Below are 23606 nucleotides of genomic sequence, written 5' to 3' on the forward strand. Positions count from 1 at the left end.
GTAGTGAATAAAATAAAATAAATATAAAATATAACAAAATAAAATAAAGTAAAATAAACCATGCTTTCCTACCATCACTCACTCAGACACACACAGTCATTCCTGTAAACCTTACAATGTGCAAAGTATGGGTCTGAAGTTAAAGTGCTGAGTGCAGCAGCAGGTTGAACTTCCTCAGCTGACGCAGGAAGCAGATTAACAGTGATGGTCATTTATATTTTCCCCAGTCATACATACTTATAATCATTTCCATGCAAACTCACCAGTTATCTCCTCAGTTGTTTTCTGAGTTGTTTTCTTTGTTGTCTCCTCAGTTGTTGTCTGAGTCACAGTGGTCATGGTTGGCTGTAGTCTTTTGTCTTTGTGAACCCTGACTGTAACTCTTTGTATCACCTTCCAGTTTCCTTTAGCAGTGTTTTTATTATTTGGGTGCACTTGTACAGCACAGAGGTACTGACCGCTGTCTGACTCCATCACTTCACTGATCCTGATGTTGTGACTGTTCGGTTCTTTGGTTTGGTTTGAGAGTCTGTTAAGCAGTTCTTTTTGCACAGTGCAGTGGTGACCATACTGGGGCGAATTACGCTTGGAATAATCATAAGAATACACACAGGTGCTGCTCTGTCCAACAGTCTTAATCCAGTAAACAACAAAGGACACCCCATTATATTCTTGTGTGAAGGTGAAACTACAGTTTAAACTCACTGATTCACCTTCAGTTACCTTCAGTGAAGATGTTTCCTCAGGTGTGGATGTTACTGCAGGGAGAGAAGAGCAGTGTATTACACTTTATCTCAGTTAGTGCATACAGATCTGACGTGTAACAAACTAAATAGAGCAGACGAGCACACAGAACTGCTGAGAGATATTTGAGGGTAAGTGAGACATGACCCAAGGGAGAAACTAAATTAAATGAAAGGAGAAAGATAGAATGATTGAATTAATGACTATTTGAATAATCTGGTGTTATTTACAATATATTCAGCAGTGATATGAACATCTGTAGTGATACAGTGATAATATAGAGAATGGAAAGTTACTCACTATGTGGGTTTGGAACAGCAACTATGTATAAATGGATGACGTTTTGAGATGTTTTGAATGGATATAAGAATCCAGAATCCAGAGATTTAACACAGGCAACAAATCCACTCTTTACTTTCAGTTTACAAACACGCTTTGGCTGTGAATGTTTCTTTTTGCAAAAATTCATTTCATCATTGTCAACGACAATCTTAATCCTGATGTGGTCACACTGTGAGCAGTTCAGGTCAATCCTGTTATCAGACTTTGTGCTTATTTGCCATTTCTTTGTTTCACATCTCAACTCTACTTTTTCCTTTGCTGCATAAATGAACGGAGTTTGCCCTTAAAAACAAAAAAGAAAAAGTTTGAGGAAAACAGTTTTCAAATTTTAGCCATTAGTCTTAATCCAGCTCACTTATTAATAACAGCAGACACAGCAGTCAATATGAACTCTCAGATTAATTTCTCAAAATAACAGTAAAAGTGAATAGAAACACTGAACAGTCAGAAACAAGATTTCCTTTGAAGGGAAATTAATGTCACTGTTTTTTATTTCAAACTGTAGCAACAACTGTATTACAGAAGTGTAACATAGAACAATGTTATATATAACAGCCTCCGGAATGATAATATACACATGAGAAAGTGAAAACTACTCACCGTGGCATTTACCAAGAAAACAGAGCAGAGGAGTGAAACACAGCCACACCACGACTTCCATTTCATTCACTGTGGTAAAAAGCAGAAGTGAGAAACAAAAATGCAATCATGCATCATTTTCACCTCATTTTAGTTTATTACTGTTCAAGGAACTCTGTGTACAAAAATACAGAGACATCCTTTATCAGTCTTTAATTAAAAATGCTAGATATTAAAGATATCATAAATAATGATGGGCTACAGGGGTTTCAAGGGTTCTTTAGTGAAGCCAGTGGTCATGTAGAGTCACTTGACAACTTAAAGGGGAATGCCACCATTTTTTCAAAAATGCACGCTGCACACTCGCTTGACTGTGTTTGAGCATATTCTAACACACAAAATGCCTTTTCATTTCTAGTGAACGCCATTCTTCAACCTGAAAAAAAAAAACATTAAAAATTAAACTTGGTTAGTTTTTACACATTCTGTTAAAATTTGAGATCATTTGAGGGAGAATTGGCTGTTATTAGACTACGGAATGATGTCAATTTTTTTGGGACACCCTGTATTTACGAATGAACCCAGCATTTCTCACAGTAACATAGAACTTTTGCAGAAAATGAGAACATTCAGCTGACAGATTTGAGCATTAAGTTAACCTGCACAGACACTAATATAAAACACAAAGGAAGATTTTACATGAGGAGCTTTTACTGAGCTTAGCAATCGAACAAATGAAGGTCTGAGTGAGTTTAAAGGGATAAATAAAGCCTTTCGCTGAGAAACTCAAACTCAGAGGACGTAGATCATACACACCATATGTAAGACAAACACACTCACATTACTCATCACGTGATACTTTACAATGCAAGATTTTTCACCCCTCCTACGTTAACTTTGTTTTCTTTTTTGCAGACAGTTATAATCAGGGATGGCACCAAACTTCCAAACGTAGTGGGGCGAATCATATTGTTAAAAAATTAAAGGCGGCTGAGTGATGAAACGCCATTAGGCCACTGACTACATTTACATTTACATTTACATTTACAGCATTTAGGAGACGCTCTTATCCAGAGCGATTTACAAAAAGTGCTTAAAAGCAAAAAGTATCTTTGCTAGTTGCAAGTCGTTCAGAGAGAAAGCCAGTCCTGAGCTCAGATACTGCTAGAAACAAAAGCCCCTGTTGATACCCAGAGAAAAGGAACAATTAAACATAGCACAATACACTGTAATAAGTGCAGTACAATACATTTCAATAAGTACTTAACTCAGTGCTCACTTAAGTGCTGTATAAAGAGATGTGTCTTCAGTCTGCGTTTGAAGACCCTGAGAGTCTCTGCTGTTCGGACAGCCAGTGGGAGTTCGTTCCACCACCTGGGTGGCAGGACAGAGAAAAGTCTTGATGCTTGTCTTCCACACGTCTTGAAGGATGGCGGGTCAAGCCGAGCTGTACTCGAAGCTCGAAGGGCTCAAGGTAGAGTTCGTGTTTTGACTATTGCCATTAGGTGCAGAGGGGCTGATCCATTTTTGGCTTTGTAGTCAAGCATCAGGGTTTGAAATCTGATGCGTGCAGCTACAGGAAGCCAGTGAAGGGAGCTCAGCAGTGGAGTGACCTGACTGAACTTAGGAAGACTGAAGACGAGCCGCGCTGCTGCATTCTGATGGATTTTTACTCTCCTGAGTTAAGTTTTTAGTACTTAGTACTTTTATACTTCAGTATTTTTGTAGTGTTTTTGAGTACATTTACTTCTGCTAAAGTATATTAGTGAGTAAATAAATCTTTTTACTCAGTTACGTTTTTTTCATTTTAGCCATTCATGTTTAGTTTTTAATTCCTTTTTGTGTTTAATTTCAGTACATTACTGGCATGGCCTTAACTAGCTATGAGGACATCAAGGTCCTGACCTCAGTAGTTTCAGAAGGATTTTTTTCCCACTTTTCTCCAGTCATGAGATTGAATGTAGAAACAGCACCGTTATGATAATGCAGAAAGTTAGTCCTCTCAGCAGTGCAGCCACAGTATCACAGACCCGCACAAATGGGGACAGGATATTTATTATGCCCCATTTTTTAAATCTGATTTGTTTTCTGTGAGCTGTCACTGTATTATGGCCAACCAAAATCTGCCAAGCTCCGCCTCATTTTCTTCAACCATCCAATCACTGCTTAACAACCATTGCTGTCTGTAATTGCTTCAGTAGTCAGCGTCTTTCTTGTTCGTGACTGGTGTTGAAACTCCCAGCTCCTCGGGAGTTTATGAAAGGTGTAATGAGACTCACTGTGGAAAAAGCAACGTAACTATCCATTGAGGAGTGACTGGTTTTCTGCTGACCTCAGAACAGCTGTGGTTTGGTCATAGATTTAACTACCCGCTTTGTTTATCTCTGTAGGTACTGGGCTACTCTGCCCAGAGAACCACAGTTGACTTGAGATGTTCAGGTATGCAGCACACATGCTATAGGCTATCATATAACATCACTATGGTAAAAATGTAGCTAGATAGTTAAGAGCTTATGAGCACTATTAACACAATAAGATTGTAAAATGCAAACCCTATATTTGAATTTTGTTTGGACTACTCGTAATGATGCTGGCTAAATCAGTGAGCTTTAGTCAAGTTCCAGTAGCTGCTCAGTTTTGGCTACTTTTTTTTCGTCTTCAGTCTTCCTAAGTTCAGTCAGGTCACTCCACTGCTGAGCTCCCTTCACTGGCTTCCTGTAGCTGCACGCATCAGATCTAAAACCCTGATGCTTGACTACAAAGCCAAAAATGGATCAGCCCCTCTGCACCTAATGGCAATAGTCAAAACACGAACTCTACCTTGAGCCCTTCGAGCTTCGAGTACAGCTCGGCTTGACCCGCCATCCTTCAAGACGTGTGGAAGACAAGCATCAAGACTTTTCTCTGTCCTGCCACCCAGGTGGTGGAACGAACTCCCACTGGCTGTCCGAACAGCAGAGACTCTCAGGGTCTTCAAACGCAGACTGAAGACACATCTCTTTATACAGCACTTAAGTGAGCACTGAGTTAAGTACTTATTGAAATGTATTGTACTGCACTTATTACAGTGTATTGTGCTATGTTTAATTGTTCCTTTTCTCTGGGTATCAACATGGGCTTTTGTTTCTAGCAGTATCTGAGCTCAGGACTGGCTTTCTCTCTAAACGACTTGCAACTAGCAAAGATACTTTTTGCTTTTAAGTCTCCTAAATGCTGTAAATGTAAATGTAAATGTAGTCAGTGGCCTAATGGCGTTTCATCACTCAGCCGCCTTTAATTTTTTAACAATATGATTTGCCCCACTACGTTTGGAAGTTTGGTGCCACCCCTGATTATAACTGTCTGCAAAAAAGAAAACAAGGAGGGGTGAAAAATCTTGCATTGTAAAGTATCACGTGATGAGTAATGTGAGTGTGTGTGTCTTACATATGGTGTGTATGATCTACGTCCTCTGAGTTTGAGTTTCTCAGCGAAAGGCTTAATTTACCCCTTTAAACTCACTCAGACCTTCATTTGTTCGATCACTAAGCTCAGTAAAGCTCCTCATGTAAAGTCTTCCTTTGTGTTTTATATTAGTGTCTGTGCAGGTTAACTTAATGCTCAAATCTGTCAGCTGAATGTTCTCATTTTATGCAAAAGTTCTATGTTACTGTGAGAAATGCTGGGTTCATTTGTAAATACAGGGTGTCCCAAAAAAATTGACATCATTTCGTAGTCTAATAACAGCCAATTCTCCCTCAAATGATCTCAAATTTTAACAGAATGTATAAAAACTAACCAAGTTTAATTTTTAACGTTTTTTTTTTTCAGGTTGAAGAATGGCGTTCACTAGAAATGAAAAGGCATTTTGTGTGTTAGAATATGCTTGAACACAGTCAAGCAAGTGTGCAGCGTGCATTTTCGAGAAAATTCAATAAAAATGCACCAACTGGAGCTGCGCTGGACACAAGACATGCTACAGCGTGTTTGGCAGGAGCTGGACTACCGACTTGACATGTGTCGCGTCACAGGTGGTGCGCATATTGAACATTTGTGTAGCTTTGTGAAATCGGTTATAAAATCTACATCCCTCTGAATTTCTTGTTCAAATTTTGATAAATAAATCTTGTATTGTTCAACATAAATAATTTTGTTTGCCAGGACATGTAGTTACTCAGATATTCACATCTCAAATTATGTCAATTTTTTGGGACACCCTGTATATCAATATGTCTTCATTACCACCCACACATACAGTAAATGCTTCACTGCTGTGATTTGCGGCAGACAACAAGCTACACACTTACAAACATGGTTCTTAAAGGGTTCTTTCGCAAAGAAATTGGTTCTATAAGAACCATGAACTCTCAGAGAACCTCTTGCATGATTGAAGGATTGTTTCCATCGTGAAATGATTCTTCAGATTGATGGGGAACGTGTTCTTTATGGTACTATTTAAAACCTTTTTGAAAAGGGTTCTATATAGCACCAACAAAGGTTCTTCCACTGTTACAAGCTTGATCTCGTAACAAGAGAAGAACCTTTTTGGTACTATATAGAACCGTAAACAACACATCCTCCATGAAATTGAAAAACAATTTCATGGAGGATGAAGAATGAAAAATTGAAGAACAATTTCATGATGCGAAGAACCCTTTAATCATGTAAAGGGTTCTTTGAGTGTTCATGGTTCTATATAGATTGATAAAAGCTTCATCATTACCTCAGATGACTTTTTAACATGGAATATATGTATATATATATTTAATGTTGGCTAACTTGGCTTTAGCTTTTATTGTATAGATCGTTGTTGCAATGCTTTCACAATACAAATGTAATATTGTTATGTCAGTAAAGTTAACATGAACTTGAACTTGAAATATGTAGTCAGATATGTGTATGTACATGTGAGTGTCATTCACTCTGGGACAGTGGTTGAGCACTAAACCACAACCTTTTTGCATTGCAAGATTTCTTTATATGTTGTAATCACAAAGTTATAACCAGGGTCGCCGGAACCACAGTGGTGAACAGGCATTTGACCCAACAATTTTCAAAAGGCTGGGTGACGCCGTGCTAATTTTTGAGTCCAGGACGTGACATAAAAACCACCGCTTCCTCTAAACTGCATGTAACATAGTGATAAATTTTAAAAATAAGTAACCATCATGTATTTTCTGTAAGGGAGCTTTAAAAGGTATTTGATTCTTCAGACGTCTGGTTCCCATCACTACCAACGTAAACAATTCTGACTTGGTTGTTTACATCTCAACAATTTAATTATGCAGGAATTTTGAAAAAATGGTGGCATTCCCCTTTAAGTGACTCTATATGACCACTGGCTTTACTAATGAACCCTTGAAACCCCCGTAGCCCATCATTATTTATGATTTCTTTAATATCTAGCATTTTTACTTAAAGACTGATAAAGAATGTCTCTGTATTTTTGTACACAGAGTTCCTTGAACAGTAATAAACTAAAATGAGGTGAAAATGATGCATGATTGCATTTTTGTTTCTCACTTCTGCTTTTTATCACAGTGAATGAAATGGAAGTCGTGGTGTGGCTGTGTTTCACTCCTCTGCTCTGTTTTCTTGGTAAATGCCACGGTGAGTAGTTTTCACTTTCTCATGTGTATATTATCATTCCGGAGGCTGTTATATATAACATTGTTCTATGTTACACTTCTGTAATACAGTTGTTGCTACAGTTTGAAATAAAAAACAGTGACATTAATTTCCCTTCAAAGGAAAACTTGTTTCTGACTGTTCAGTGTTTCTATTCACTTTGGCTGTTATTTTGAGAAATTAATCTGAGAGTTCATTTTGACTGCTGTGTCTGCTGTTATTAATAAAGTGAGCTGGATTAAGACTAATGGCTAAAATTTGCAAACTGTTTTCCTCAAACTTTTTCTTTTTTGTTTTTTAAGGGCAAACTCCGTTCATTTATGCAGCAAAGGAAAAAGTAGAGTTGAGATGTGAAACAAAGAAATGGCAAATAAGCACAAAGTCTGATAACAGGATTGACCTGAACTGCTCACAGTGTGACCACATCAGGATTAAGATTGTCGATGACAATGATAAAGTGACTTTTTGCAAGAAACATTCACAGCCAAAGCGTGTTTGTAAACTGAAAGTAAAGAGTGGATTTTTTGCCTGTGTTAAATCTCTGGATTCTGGATTCTTATATCCATTCAAAACATCTCCAAACGTCATCCATTTATTCATAGTTGCTGTTCCAAACACACATAGTGAGTAACTTTTCATTCTCTGTATTATCACTGTATCACTACAGATGTTCATATCACTGCTGAATATATTGTAAATAACACCAGATTATTCAAATAGTCATTAATTCAATCATTCTATCTTTCTCTTTTCATTTAATTTAGTTTCTCCCTTTGTTCATGTCTCACTTACCCTCAAATATTTCTTAGCAGTTTAGTGTTTTTGTCTGCTCTATTTAGTTTGTTACATGTCAGATCTGTGTGCACTAACTGAGATAAAGTGTAACACACTGCTCTTCTCTCCCTGCAGTAACATCCACACCTGAGGACACATCTTCACTGAAAGTAACTGAAGGTGAATCAGTGAGTTTAAACTGTAGTTTCACCTTCACACAAAAATATAATGGGGTGTCTTTTGTTGTTTACTGGATTAAGACTGTTGGACAGAGCAGCACCTGTGTGTATTCTTATGATTATTCCAAGCGTAATTCGCCCCAGTACGGTCACCACTGCACTGTGCAAGAAGAACTGCTTAACAGACTCTCAAACCAAACCAAAGAACGGAACAGTCACAACATCAGGATCAGTGAAGTGATGGAGTCAGACAGCGGTCAGTACCTCTGTGCTGTACAAGTGCACCCAAATAATAAAAACACTGCTAAAGGAAACTGGAAGGTGATACAAAGAGTTACAGTCAGGGTTCACAAAGACAAAAGACCACAGCCAACCATGACCACTGTGACTCAGACAACAACTGAGGACACAACAAAGAAAACACCTCAGAAAACAACAAAGAAAACAAGTAGTGAGTTTCATCTACATTATACTGTATAAAAGCAGCTCTCTATGATTTATGTATGCATAAGTAAGGTATACGTATAGAAGTTCATATACTGTTCACTTTCCACACATCCTCTACTGAGAACACACTTAAATATGGCATTTTCTACACGTTAGTGCTCAATTTCTATTTACTCTCTGAGTTTAAAATATTGAAAACAAATAAAACATAAAATATAAAATGTGCCATAACTTTTATATTTAGATGTTTTTCCCCAATATGTTAAACAGTAATTGTGCATTCAAATATGCAAAGGTTTGTTCCCTTTAGAGGATGTGTTAACCTATTCACACTTATATCAATAAATCAATGTCATCTGACCAGGGGTCATATATATGTATATAAATATACTGAAATTTGTTCTTCAAACTAGCTCATAAGATATCAACTATCTTTTTAAAAAGAAGAAATTTTGGTTGCTTTATGCTGTATTAATGTTTATTAATATGTATTTTAATAATAAATAGTGTTTTATGAGCATAATCACACTCACTGCTGAGATAACTGGTGTTAAATAATGTGTACACATACAAACTCAATCACACCAGGTTTATATAATATAACTAAGAATATAAACGTCACTTTTATCTGCACTGTTTTACAGTATTTCTAATCACTGACACTGTGATGGTCGTTACAGGTGTTCACTCTCTCATGCCTCTGTTTACTTCATGGCCCATATGTTTGTGTCTTCTGCTTTCTGTTTGGATCACATTTGCACTCATAAGGAAAAAGGCCAGCACTGCACAAGGTGACCCTACAGTATGAATCTCTATGACCTCTGTCTGACCTTCTAATAAAGAGCTCTATGATTAATGAAACTAATAATCTAGTTATATGTATTTATTTTCTGATGATCAGTGAAACTAATAATACTAATAATGTATATGTGTCTCTACAGGATCTCAGGCTGTGCCGTTACAAAGGTAGACTGTGACAATAAAGTTGAAGTTCAGGTCTTAAATGAACTTGATCACTTTCATTATTGTGGAATTGGTCCTCATTTCTTTTCCTGTCTCTGCTGCAGCCTCCAAAACGGAGAAGCAGCTCCTGATATTGATGGTGAGATCTTAGATTTGATGTGTTTTTATTTTTCTTTACAATTTCTAAATCCTTTAAAAGCTCTCATTGGGTGATGTGTGATGTGTACAAGTTCTCCATAAGCTGTGGGACATGGTGAGGAGGAGAACTAGGATCCATCAGGAATCCTGCCAAGAAGATCCACACCATGAAGAATCCACAACATCTGTTGATCTTTATGCAGCCGCCAGGCTGAATGATGGATCTGGAGCATCAGAGGACACCAAACATATTCATGATAAAGATTATCTGTTGTTTTTAAAGGGGTGAATTGTAACAATAGTGTTCATAGATATTAAATAGTCTCCCCTTTCACTGACACGTTTATCCATTTCATTTAAATCTTCATTCTAACGTGAATTATTAATGTGTTTTCAGAATATGTGTGCCAGAACATTAATTTAAAACTGCTGTATGTGATCTTGTTTTGTTTTTCTTTGTGCAGCATTAAATCAAGTGTCTAAGTTTTCACAAATCGAATTCTGAGGAATTTATACTCCTGCTGTATGAGGCACTTTCCCTGAACAAGTTCACTTTATGGCCCATGACCTTTTTACATTTTAAAAAAAATTAAAAAAAATACAACAATTTAATGAATAAAGAATAATTTTTCCCTATTAATTTATTTAACTTAACAGAAAGTCATTTTAATCTGTATCCCAAATTTTACGTGCAACCCTGTTACCCAAACTTGTTTTCTCTGGAACATTCCTACAGGAAATTTACATCAACTTATTGTTTTCTCTATTTGCAGTTTTCTCAATACTGATTTCTCAATTTACTCACAAAAACTGACTTGGCTGCATCAGTATATATATGTGTGTGTGGGTGTCTGTGTGTTTGTGGGTGTCTGTGTGTGTGTGTGTGTGTGTGTGTGTGTGTATGTGTTTATTTAAACTATATGGTTATTAGTAGTTAGCATGCAACATGTAAGCACAAATCTGTAACCTTGTTACCCATTTATTCTATTATTCAATTATTCAGTTATTTTAATTGAAGAAAATGAAGTAAAAATGGCTTGAAACAAATATTTACAAAAAAATATTTTGACTGAAACAACTTTACCTTCTGCTGTATGGTGTATATTTTATATGTTTTTTACTGTATCAATATTATCTTAATGGGGGATATGATCTCTGTATTCAACCTGTAATCCAGGTTTCAATCCTGCTATTCAGTGATTTCTGGTGAAAATAGTCTAAAAACCTTTATTTTAGTAGGTTATGTTACCAGAAGTGTCAATTAGTAATGAGAGTCATTAGTTAAAATTACTAAAACTGAAGAAACTTCAAAGCCTTAAGAGTGAAAAACTCTAAAGGCTTTAAAGTAACATATACAAGAAAAACAGAAAACACAAGACATTTCAGAAAACAGCGGCTCATATAGTCTCTGATTTGACAGCTTGAGGTGGGAAAAAAGTACTTATTTTGGTTAATCGTTCAGCAAAAAACATCAAAGGAAAACAATAAATTTGAGGCCTAAAATGAACACTAGTCATAAGCCATTTCACTCTGTGGATGAACATGAGACAGAGCTGGATAAAACAGACTGCAGCACAGAGACTCCATATTAGAGGAAAAAAATGGTATATTTCATAAAACAATGAATATTTTTCATGTTTCAAGATGTTTTTATTCAGTAAAAGTATCAAAACATACCTCCTATTTAGCTTTAAGAGAGGGTAAAACTTTTTATTCAGGCTATAACTGGTATTTTGTGAGGTCAGTGAGTGTCCTGCCTACAGAGTTTCTTAAAGCAGCTTTTCATTCTTGTCCTGTGCCCTTTAGAAAGCTATGGGAGGTCATTACATCTCACTAAAGAAGAACAAACAAATTATAAATAATGGATAATCAAAATACAAACAACCCACAAAATTACACTTTGTTATGTGAAAAAAAAGTTTTAATTTATTTGTGTAGGCCACACCTCCGTTTGTGTCTCAGCCACACCCTCTCCATACTCTCCGTACTGGAGTGATTTGTTCACTCGATTCAATCCACCGAACTGATTCTTTTAAACTCCTTGTTTCAATGAATCGAATGTTGGATTCAACAATTCAGTGATTCACAGGTTATGAAATGATTCCAGAAGGCCTGACCAATGGGAGAGCTTGCTTAGCTGTATCTACCTACCTTAATTTCTTTGATGTTAAAGACGGCACAATAACACTGAAGCCCTGAACGCGGCCGATGTTGATACTGATCCAGTGTTTTATCTTTAAATGCTCTTTATAATTAAAGCACTTCACTTAAGATGAGCATCTCAAAGTAGTTGTAGTCACAACATCATATCACTCAGTGTAGTGAGTCCTGTTTCAGACTAGACTTGATACAGGATTAGATTACACTCAGTCCTTGTTTCCTCTGATGGTCCATCCATAATTTTCTGCTGATATTATTTTATGCAACATATAGGGTGTAGATGTTTCTTGTGTAAGTGAGAGGGGAAATCAGACAGTGTCTGCCTCTGTGGTTGATGCCTGTTCATTGATATGAGGTCATTACCTTCTTCTAGAAATAGGGCTTCTGTCCTGATCCTAGTTCACCTTTCAGGGGTACAGGCTCTGACATTGTTTTAATCTATTTTAGTGCTGGATGCACTAAGAAGTTCCGCTGCAGTTCTACAGGAAACTCAGTACTGGAGGGACGTCAGCACTCGAGGGGTTGTTGAACCTTTTTTACTCAGTGGTGTTTTTTCGACAGCCACTTTTACTTCTGCTTGAGTCATGATTTCACGGAAGTGAACAACTTCTGCAGTATGAGTTTGAAGCTCGTCTGCACACAGTGTCCACCACAAAGCTGTGATTAGGTAGAAGAACTCCAACGTTTATTCATTGTTATAAGAAATGTGTTGACATATATTTACAGAAATATATAACTTGCTATCAAATCTTACTGTGAAGTAGTTATTCATTTATTAATTTATTCCTTTTAGCAAAAAGCGTTTTAACTTTGACTCATAATAATGGCGGAACCCATTTTAGTGCTGCATTGAACCATTTTCCCCCAAAGGTTCCTTAAAGAAGCATATACAAGAGGTTCTCCATCATAGAGGAGGAGAATTTCACTGATGTTGTAAAATTAATAGATAAATCTATTAATGCAATGTAAACAAAGCCATTCAGAGTGGCTTAATGTGAGATGGTTCATTTTAGAGAAACTTAGAGACTCAGATGTCTTTACAGTGGTGGTGATGGGAACCAGGGGTCACAATGTCTACAACAAAAATTTAGCCATTTTATTTACTATCCAAAACCACCAGTGAGCCTACACGTGTCTTCTGAGTGTTTATATGTAATGTTGATGATAGTAATCGAGCGCTAAATCTGAAAAAAAAAAAGTAACCATCGTGCATTATCTTTTGAGAGGGAGCTTTATGCGGTTTAACTCTTCAAACGTCTGGTTCCCATCACTACCACTGTGAATAATACTGACTTGGTCAGTTTTTCTAGAACAAAGCATTTTGTATGAAACCACTCTGAATGACTTTGGTTACATCTTAACTATTTAATTCTGAAAAAAATGGTGGAATTCCCCTTTAAGTAAACAACTGACTCTATGTAACCATTGGCTTTCCCAAAGAACCCTTGAAGGACCCCCTGACTTCTGCTTTTTCACCACAGTGCATGAAATGGAAGTCATGGTGTGGCTGTGTTTCACTCTGCTGCTCTGTTCTCTTGGTCAATGCTATGGTAAGTAAATTTCACTTTTTTGTGTGTTTATTATAATTTTAGTGTCAATCGGGAAGCTGGTATATATAATATTGTTCTATATTACATTCTGTCATTCAGTTTTTGCTACAGTTTGAAATCACAGACATTAATTTCTATTGCAGAGAAAGTCTTGTTTTTCTGTCTGTCCAGTGTTTTTGTTCACTTTCACTGTTATTTTGAAAAATGAACTCTGAGTCACTGACACTTTGGCTGTTATTGTTAATGCAGTGAGCTGGATTAAAACTACATTTGCAAGCTGTTTCCTAAAACTTACAGTAATTTTCTTTTTCATTTTTAAGGACAAACTCAGTTCATTTATACAGCAAAGAAAAAAGTAGTCTTGAGATGTGAAACAAACAAATGGCAAATAAGTACAGAGTCTGACAACCGGATTGACCTGAACTGCTCAGTAAAATGTGACCATAATAAAATTGTTGACCTTGAGTGCGATGATGATGATGATGATGATGATGATTCACAGCCAAAGCGTGTTTGCAAACTGGAAGTAAAGAGTGGATTTTTTGCCTGTGTTAAATCTCTGGAGCCTGGATTCTTATATCCATTCAAACCGTCTCCCAACATCATCCATTCATACATAGTTGCTGTTCCAAATAAAGACAGTGAGTAACGTTTCATCCTCTCTTTCATTCATATCACTTAGATATTGTAATATATTGTAAATAACATGATACTATGTGCATCATCATTTATTTGGGGTCTTTTAATTTCATTTCATTTCACTTCTTCCTTAGTTAATGTCTAATTTTCTCTTGAATATTTCTCTGTAGTCTTGCACAATCCTCTGCTCTATGTAGTTTGTTACATGTCAGATCTGTGTGCACTAATCAAGATAAAGTGTAACACACTGCTCTTTTCTCCCTGCAGTAACATTCACACCTCAGAAAACATCCTCACTGAAAGTAACTGAAGGTGAATCAGTGAGTTTAAACTGTAGTTTCACCTTCACACAATAATATAATGGGGTGCCATTTGTTGTTTACTGGATTAAGACTGTTGGACAGAGCAGCACCTGTGTGTATTCTTATGATTTTTCAATTTATGAGCCGATCGTGCTCGGTCACCACTGCAACGTGCAAGAAGAACTGCTTAACAGACTCTCAAACCAAAGAACCGAATAGTCACAACATCAGGATCAGTGAAGTGATGGAGTCGGACAGCGGTCAGTACCTCTGTGCTGTACAAGTGCACCCAAATAATAAAAACACTGCTAGAAAAGGAAACTGGAAGGTGATACAAAGAGTTACAGTCAGTGTTCAGAAAGACAAAAGACCACAGCCAACCATGACCACTGTGACTCAGAAAACCACTGAGAAAACAACAAAGAAAACGACTGGTGAGTTTGCACTGAACTGATTGTTTGTATCATTGGAGAAAATATAAATGATCCCTCACTGTTAATCTACATTATTTTATTTCTAACTGCTGATGTTTTCACTGTTGTCTCTACACAGATGATGATCATTGTCATTGATTGTTATGGTTGTGTTTATAAGAAAGAAGTGCATCAATTCACAAGGTAACCACACTGAAGAAATAGCTAAGTTCTCTGTGTTTTTATGTAGCCATTTACTATTAGACGTTTGATATTGTGGTCATTTAATATATTATATATTTTTCATTCATACAGGATCTCAGGCTGTACAACAAAGGTGAGCTGTCACAGTTATATTTATCTTCATTTTATGTAGACATGATTTCCATTATTGCATCAACTGTTACTCATTTCTGTTACATCATGTTTTCCTCTGATTGCTGCAGAGAAGAAGCTCCTAAAATGGACTGTAAGTGTGTCAGTGTTTCAGTCGTGTCATCTTCTTCCTCTTTTCCGTGTTCAGTCGTCTCTGTAATGCTTACTGTATAATCTTCACTCATGCTATGTGCAGGTTCTCCATATGCTGTTGGAAATGGTGAGGAGGGGACTTTCTTTGGATCTAAGACGGCTGATCCAGGCTGTGAAGAATCCACACCATCTATTGACCCTTATTTAGTTGTTAGACTCAACAGCTTATATGAATCTGGGGCACAGCAGACATATTTAATCCAAAGCTGCTGATCTGTGTGTGTTAAAGGCGCCTCAGTGCAGCAGCTCACATGCTGAAACACTGTAGAGAAGAACGCAGAGTAACGAAGTAGTCAAGCTTGTTAAGTAATGCTTTTTGGAGATTCTGATAGATCACCAGCCATATGCCCATTTAATACAGTTCTTTAATGCTCTTTAATGTCTAACTCAAATAATACCTTAATTCAGACTTTGTATGATGTTAAAGTTTGTAACAGACATTTAAGTAACACATTCTTTACTTTAGATGTTATAGGTTGGATGTTGTGTCTTTCAGTAAAGATTTAAACTTTAAGCTGGTCTATGAGCCTGTAAGTTTAGCTATATGCCCAGCTTGCTCTAATGAGGGCAGAATATGGTCCAATTCACCCACACAGAGCCTGTTAACATCAGTAAAAAAGAGTCTACTGACTCAGTCACCAGCACAGATTAATGTTTGTGTTATGTCACTTCACATCATTGTTTTATACATTCCTGTCCATCAGAGACGTCTGAATGGAAACTGTAGAGACGATGGTGAAAGTATGAAGGCTAGTTGAGCATGTTTGTTATATTTCAGGTGGGCAAGACCTCACATTTCACATTTTTTGAATTCTACATACAATGACAAGCAACATATATGTGAACTGGCAAAAAAAAACAAAACAGTTTTGTTCACTAGATCTTGTATTAAGCACAGGGTCGGCAGAACCACAATGGTGAGTGGGCATTTGACCCACCAGTTTTGCAAAGGACTGGGCGATGCCCCACTACTTTTTGAGTTCAGGATGCAACATAAAAACCTCTGCTTTGCCTCAACTACATGAATGGCTGATCAGCACGAACAGACAGAGTAAAACTGAGTGGCAGAGCCGATCAGAATCTCCATTTCAGCTGGGAGGCACTTGCCTCGGATGGTGCGGACCTGTATTTAGTTCAGTTTTAACATGCGACTCCACCCAAATTCAGGCAGCACTGAAAAAGCTGAACCGCACTAATTCAGAGAGAATTCAACACCTGAGCACGTTTTTGCGGTACTGTCTGCACAATCTGCAGCTTTCAACATTTCACTCTTTACAGACACTCATATCCTTCCTGCACTGTGAGCTGCTGTGAATAACAAAAGGCAAGCAATAAAATAATAATATGTGTTTGATTATCAGTTGTAGAGCATATTTTTGGCCAAGCATCAGTGATCAGTTAAATTTAAATTGGTATTCACACAGATGATAAGCGTCTTCATTTTCTGTTTCTCTGTTTTCATGGTGGTGAATGTGAGAGTAACAGAGCACTTGCATCCCCGTAACACTTCTGATCAATAAATAAACACCCACCAGTGTAATTTAATGCACTTTAGCCCTTACAGTCCACCATCCGAACCAAAGGAAAAAGATACAATATCACAAAAAACACAAAATGTGGTGGGTCTTTGAGTAGGAAAACTGCCTGATGTTCTTCAGAGATGTTAGCTAACACTAAGTACTAAGTACTAAAAAAAGTACTCAGAAGAGTAAAAACCCATCAATATTTCAGTTAAGTACATGTACTTGAGTAACTAGTTACTACCATAAATAAAGAGCTGTCATTAGCAAGACATGAAAGGCAATTTTAGTCAGTGGGCTAATGGCATTTCATCACTCAGCTGCCTTTTTTTGTTTTTTAACAATATGATTTGCCCCACTACGTTTGAAAGTTTGTTGCCATCCCTGGTTATACGTGTCGGAAAAAAAGAGAACAAAGTTAGTTAAGGAGGGGTGAAAAATCTTGCAGTGTAAAGTATCATGTGATCAGTAATGTGAGTGTGTGTGTAATAGATATCGTGTGTATGATCTACGTCCTCTGAGTTTGAGTTTCTCAGTGAAAGGCTTAATTTACCCCTTTAAACTCACTCAGACCTTCATTTGTTTGATCACTAAGATCACACAGTAAAGCTCCTCATGTAAAGTCTTCCTTTGTGTTTTATATTAGTGTCTGTGCAGGTGAACTTAATGCTCAAATCTGTCAGCTGAATGTTCTCGTTTTATGCAAAAGTTCTATGTTACTGTGAGAAATGCTGGGTTCATTCATAAATATATCAGTATGTCTTCATTACCACCCACACATACAATAAGTGCTTTATGCTGTGATTTGCAGCAGACAACAAGCTACACACTTACAAACATGGTTCTTTAAAGGAAGACAATAGTTCCATGAACCATGAACATTCAAAGAACCCTTTGCATGATTAAAGGATTGATTCTGTCATGAAGAGGTTCTTCAGATTGATGGAGAATGTGTTCTTTATGGTTCTATATAAAACATTTTTGAAAAGGGTTCTATATAGCACCAGCAAGGTTACAAGCTTGATCTCATGACAAGAGAAGAACCTTTTTGGTGCTATATAGAACCATAAACAACACATCCTCCTCAAATTGAAGAACCATTTCACGATGCGAAGAACCCTTTAATCATGGAAAGGGTTCTTTGAGTGTTCATGGTTCTACATAGATTGATAAAAGCTTCATCGTTACCTTAGATGACTTTTTAACATGTAAAAAACTATATTCAGAACTGACCTCTGTCTCTGCACAGGCTTTTGCTCAGCACACATATATATATATATATAGAGAGAGAGAGAGAGAGAGAGAGAGAATTGTTGCAATGCTTCGACAATACAAATGTTATTTTGTCATGTCAATAAAGTAAATATGAACTTGAACTTGAGAGAAATATCTGGTCATATATGCAGCCAGATACATATATGTGTATGTGAGTGTCATTCACCGTATGGAAAATAAAAAATATGGAAATGTATTTTTACAAGTTTGAAATACTTATCAAATAAATTGCAGTCCATGACAAAATACATTCCAAACACTAAAATGTATTCATATTTTTAACAGTTGCAGTCCTAAAATCTGGGGGGGCTGCATCTGCCCCACGCTTCCTGCGCCCGTGGGGTCCACTGCAGCCAGTCATGTGTATGGGAGTCATTCAACTATCTATCGGTCTATCTTTCTATCTATCTATCTATCTATATATATATATATATATATATATATACACCGATCAGGCACAACATTATGACCACCTCCTTGTTTCTATGCTAATTGTCCATTTTATCAGCTCCACTTACTATATAGGAGCACTTTGTAGTTCTACAGTTACAGACTGTAGTCCATCTGTTTCTCTGCATACTTTGTTAGCCCCCCTTTTACCCTGTTCTTCAGTGGTCAGGACCCCCATGGACCCTCACAGAGCAGGTACTATTTGGGTGGTGGATCATTCTCAGCACTGCAGTAACACTGACGTGGTGGTGGTGTGTTAGTGTGTGTTGTGCTGGTCTGAGCGGATCAGACACAGCAGTGCTGCTGGAGTTTTTAAGCACCTCAGTGTCACTGCTGGACTGAGAACAGTCCACCAACCATACATATCCAGCCAACAGCATCCTGTGGGCAGCGTCTTGTGGGCAGCATCCTGTGACCACTGACTACAGGATGACCAACACAAACTGTGCAGCAGCAGATGAGCTACTGTCTCTGACTTTACATCTACAAGGTGGACTGACAAGGTAGGAGTGTCTAATAGAGCGGACAGTGAGTGGACAGTGTTTAAAAACTCCAGCTGCACTGCTGTGTCTGATCCACTCGTACCAGCACAACACACACTAACACACCACCATCACGTCAGTGTTGCTGCGGTGCTGAGAATGATCCACCACCCAAATAGTACCTGCTCTGTGAGGGTCCATGGGGGTCCTGACCACTGAAGAACAGGGTAAAAGGGGGCTAACAAAGTATGCAGTCATAATGTTATGCCTGATCGGTGTATATTTAAGCAATCGAACACTCAAGGTCGTGTGTTATCACAAATAACTTCATGACTGTGATGATCTATGGCACTTTGCCTTCAGCTCGTGCCTGTGACCAAATCACAGCCGTGATGTTATAGCGGTAACACACAACCTTGAGTGTTTTATTGCTTTTATACAACAGTTAAATAAATAAAGTAATAAATTAATAAACTGGGCTGTGAACGCGGCGTTTAATATGTTTTAATGTTTGCAGTTCCTTCACCAAATTATAGTTCCTTAACAAGCAGCTTGTTGCTATGTGAGAGTAACGAGCTCTGCTCACTCACTGCACAGCCAGCAGTTCGTTCTCCAGCTCCACACAGAACAACTGACAGTTTGGGAATTTAGTGTAGTCTCATTTTCAGAGTCTGACCAAATCGGCTGTAAGTCGATGTATGTAATCTTAAAAGTATTTGTTTTCTGTTTGTGGCAAACTATGAAGTAAAAACGTTCAGATGGCTTGAGCGTCTCCTACAGCTATATACAGGGAGATTCACTCGAAAGAGGCCCCGAAAATTCTGTTGTAATTCCCGTTAGGATGAAGCGATCCAAACCGAAAAAATGCACTACATACCTTGACGTACGTGTAATTGATTGCATTACATGCGATGCCGGAAGTGATCTCCATTTTCTGCCAGACACATGAAGGGGTACGGGGGTATGCACCCAGAAGTTGCAAACAGAGGTTAAACATTGCGACGGCTGTCTGGTGCCTACCTCATCGCTCCGACGCAGTGGCCTCTTTTGAGTGAATATATATATATATATATATATGTATATATATATATATATATATATATACACACAAAATCTTTTCTTTAGCTTTTATCATATAGATAATTGTTGCAATGCTTCCACAATACAAATGTTATGTTGTCATGTCAATAAGCAAACATGAACTTCAGAGAAATATCTAGTCAGATATGTGTATGTATATGTGAGTGTCATTCACTCCGGGACAGTGAATGAGCACTAAACCACAACCTTTTCTTTTACTCACCATATGTTAGACCACAAGATGTTGCAAATATAAGTGTTTAGGTGTTTTAGTTTAGCGATTTATTTTACACGTAATAGCACACTTTTATGAAAAAGGCTGTACAGTGAAACAATCTGAAATCCAATTTAAAAATGGTCAAAACTTGATATGCTACATAATTGTGAATACTGACTTTTCCAATAATATCTTACGTGTTTCTCTAAATATATGTCAATATGTCTTATTATAAAAATAAAACTTATTATATCATGGAGATCTTTTGACCAAATAACTCTCATGTGATGAACAGAGGTGTGTAGAGGAGCTTCAACCACACACTAAAATATGGAAATTGTTACTGCACTGAAATAGCTGAAAAATAAAATAGATACCAGAAAAAACACTACAGAAGTGTGAGGTCTAAAATCTGCTAAGTCACAGAGCTGCAGTGAAACTTCGTAGTCCATCTATCAGCTTAGGAACTGATGTTTTTTACTGTTCTGGTTCTTTATGAATTCATAAAACTCTAAAAATGGAAAAAGTAATATTTTTGCTCTGCATTACTTGTTACACAGCTCCTAAATTGTTGATAGGACAATGTTGGAAATCAATCAGCAATAATTAAACTTAAATTATTAGTTTTTGCCAGATTTAATCTGTGAAAGAAAGTGAAATCCTTAGTAGGCTGCATGTCAACAGTGGTGTGGCAGCGCCACCTGCTGTACCAGGTAGGGATTGAATGAGTAGCTTTATTTAAGCAGCAGCGCCATCTGGTGGGTCATAATGGCTTTTCAGCCTAAAAATATCAATCACAAATGCTTTCAACACTACTGTGCTTTTTTGTCTTGGGGGAGCAACGTACAATGTTTGAAATGTGAAATCTTGTCCATGTGAAATGTGACAAACACACCCAACTAGCCTTCATACTTTCACCATCACCTCCGCAGTTTTCACTCAGACGTCCCTGATTGACAGGAACGTGTAGGAAAATGATGTAAAGTAGTCAGTAGACTCTTTTTTACTGACGTTAACAGGCTCGTTGTGGGTGAATTGGACCATATTCTGTCCTCACTAGAGCAAGCTGGGCATATAGCTATGTTAACAGGTTCCTCCCATAATATTCAGAGACAGGCTTAAAGTTTAAATCTTTACTGAAAGATACAACATCCAACCTGTAACATTCAAAGCAAAGAATGTGTTACTTAAATGTCTCTTACAAATGTCAACATCATGCAAAGTCTAAATTAAGGTGTCATTTGAATTAGGCATTAAAAATCAGAGGGAACTGTAAACACATTTAAAAAAAAGCAGTAATATCTCTTCTTTAAAGCGAAAAAGATTTTTAAAATGCATATAGTCATATGCAACATTTGTATTAAACAGTTTATGCACCCCTGGTCAAATAACATGTTTTGTTCATTTTGTAAATGAGTATAAGTGAACACATCCTTTACACAGAACATGTTTCTTCACATTTTAATGCACAATTACTGTTTATTTGCAGAATTTACCATATTGGACCTTTGTGTAAAAGTTATGCCACATTTTTTTTATGTTTTTCAGCCCAATATGTTAAACTCAGCAAAGGCACTAATAATTGTGCACTAAATTTCGCAAAAAACCTAAAATGCCTAAAATACCAGGGGTGCTCAAACTTTTGCATGTGACTGGTGATCTATCAGAATCTGCAAAAAGCATTATTTAACAAGCTTGTCCACTCCGTTACTCTGCGTTCTCCTCTACAGTGTTTCAGCATGTGAGCTGCTGCACTGAGGCGCCTTTAACACACACAGATCAGCAGCTTTGGATTAAATATGTCTGCTGTGATCTGAAGCCCCAGATTCATATAAGCTGTTGAGTCTAACAACTAAATAAGGGTCAATAGATGGTGTGGATTCTTCACGGCCTGGATCAGCCGTCTTAGATCCAAAGAACGTCCCCTCCTCACCATTTCCAACAGCATATGGAGAACCTGCACGTAGCATGAGTGAAGATTATACAGTAAGCATTACAGAGACGACTGAACACGGAAAAGAGGAAGAAGATGACACGACTGAAACACTGACACACTTACAGTCCATGTTAGGAGCTTCTTCTCTGCAGCAATCAAAGGAAAACATGGTGTAACAGAAATGAGTAACAGTTGATGCAATTATGGAAATCATGTCTACGTAAAATGAAGATAAATATAACTGTGACAGCTCACCTTTGTTGTAAAGTCTGACATCCTGTATGAAAGAAAATATGTTAAATATATAGTAAATGACCACAATATCAAATGTCTAATAGTAAATGGTCAGTTAAAAACACAGAGAACTACATGTTTGTCGAGCTATTTGTTCACAGTGTGGTTACCTTGTGAAGTGATGCACTTCTTTCTTATAAACACGACCAAGACAATCAGCAGAAGACACAGTATTATGGGTACTGCTACATACAAGGGCTTAAGACGATCATGATCTGTGTAGAGACAACAGTGAAAACATCAGCAGTTAGAAATAAAATAATACAGGTTGGCTGTGGGGGTCTTTTATATCCCCCCTATGATACATACATATAATCAGTTCAGAGCAAACTCACCAGTTGTTTTCTTTGTTGTCTCCTCAGTTGTTGTCTGAGTCACAGTGGTCATGGTTGGCTGTGGTCTTCTGTCTTTGTGAACACTGACTGTAACTTTTTGTATCACCTTCCAGTTTCCTTTTTTAGCAGTGTTTCTATTATTTGGGTGCACTTGTACAGCACAGAGGTACTGACCGCTGTCTAACTCCATCACTTCACTGATCCTGATGTTGTGACTGTTCGGTTCTTTGGTTTGGTTCGAGAGTCTGTTAAGCAGTTCTTCTTGCACAGTGCAGTGGTGACCGAGCACGACCGGCTCATACAGGGAATAATCATAAGAATACACACAGGTGCTGCTCTGTCCAACAGTCCTAATCCAGTAAACAACAAATGGCACCCCATTATATTCTTGTGTGAAGGTGAAACTACAGTTTAAACTCACTGATTCACCTTCAGTTACTTTCAGTGAAGATGTGTCCTCAGGTGTGGATGTTACTGCAGGGAGAAAAGAGCAGTGTGTTACACTTTGTCTCAGTTAGTGCACACAGATCTGACATGTAACAAACTAAATAGAGCAGACGAGCACACAGAACTGCTGAGAGATATTCAAGGATAAATGAGACATGAAGTAAAGAAGAAATAAAATGAAATGAAATTAAATAAAGGATAATGA

General features: G+C 37.4%; 1 protein-coding gene and 1 long non-coding RNA gene across 3 annotated transcripts in view; one reads left to right on the forward strand and one right to left on the reverse strand.

Moving 5' to 3' along the window:
• Positions 1-15479, forward strand: part of LOC118817583 — a 36355-nt gene extending 20876 nt beyond the window's left edge. Inside the window, exons 1-7 of one of the 2 annotated variants that reach the window (XR_005008031.1) lie at positions 12443-12600; positions 13415-14124; positions 14390-14858; positions 14977-15041; positions 15153-15174; positions 15284-15306; positions 15409-15479. The gene's annotated coding sequence lies outside the window, so the exon portion shown is untranslated. Of the gene's footprint in view, positions 12601-13097; positions 14125-14389; positions 14859-14976; positions 15042-15152; positions 15175-15283; positions 15307-15408 lie in introns of those variants that run through there. The other variant, XR_005008030.1, reaches the window with a different exon arrangement.
• A 6410-nt stretch (positions 15480-21889) lies between these two features.
• LOC118817588 lies at positions 21890-22604 on the reverse strand. Its single transcript, XR_005008033.1, has 3 exons — positions 22581-22604; positions 22449-22471; positions 21890-22346 (listed from the first exon to the last, which is right to left on the reverse strand). It is a non-coding gene; the product is annotated as an uncharacterized LOC118817588 (long non-coding RNA).
• Between the last annotated feature and the right edge of the window lie 1002 nt (positions 22605-23606).

This window comes from Colossoma macropomum, unplaced genomic scaffold (genome assembly GCF_904425465.1).
Source record: "Colossoma macropomum unplaced genomic scaffold, Colossoma_macropomum, whole genome shotgun sequence".
In the NCBI taxonomy this organism is placed as follows: Eukaryota; Metazoa; Chordata; class Actinopteri; order Characiformes; family Serrasalmidae; genus Colossoma; species Colossoma macropomum.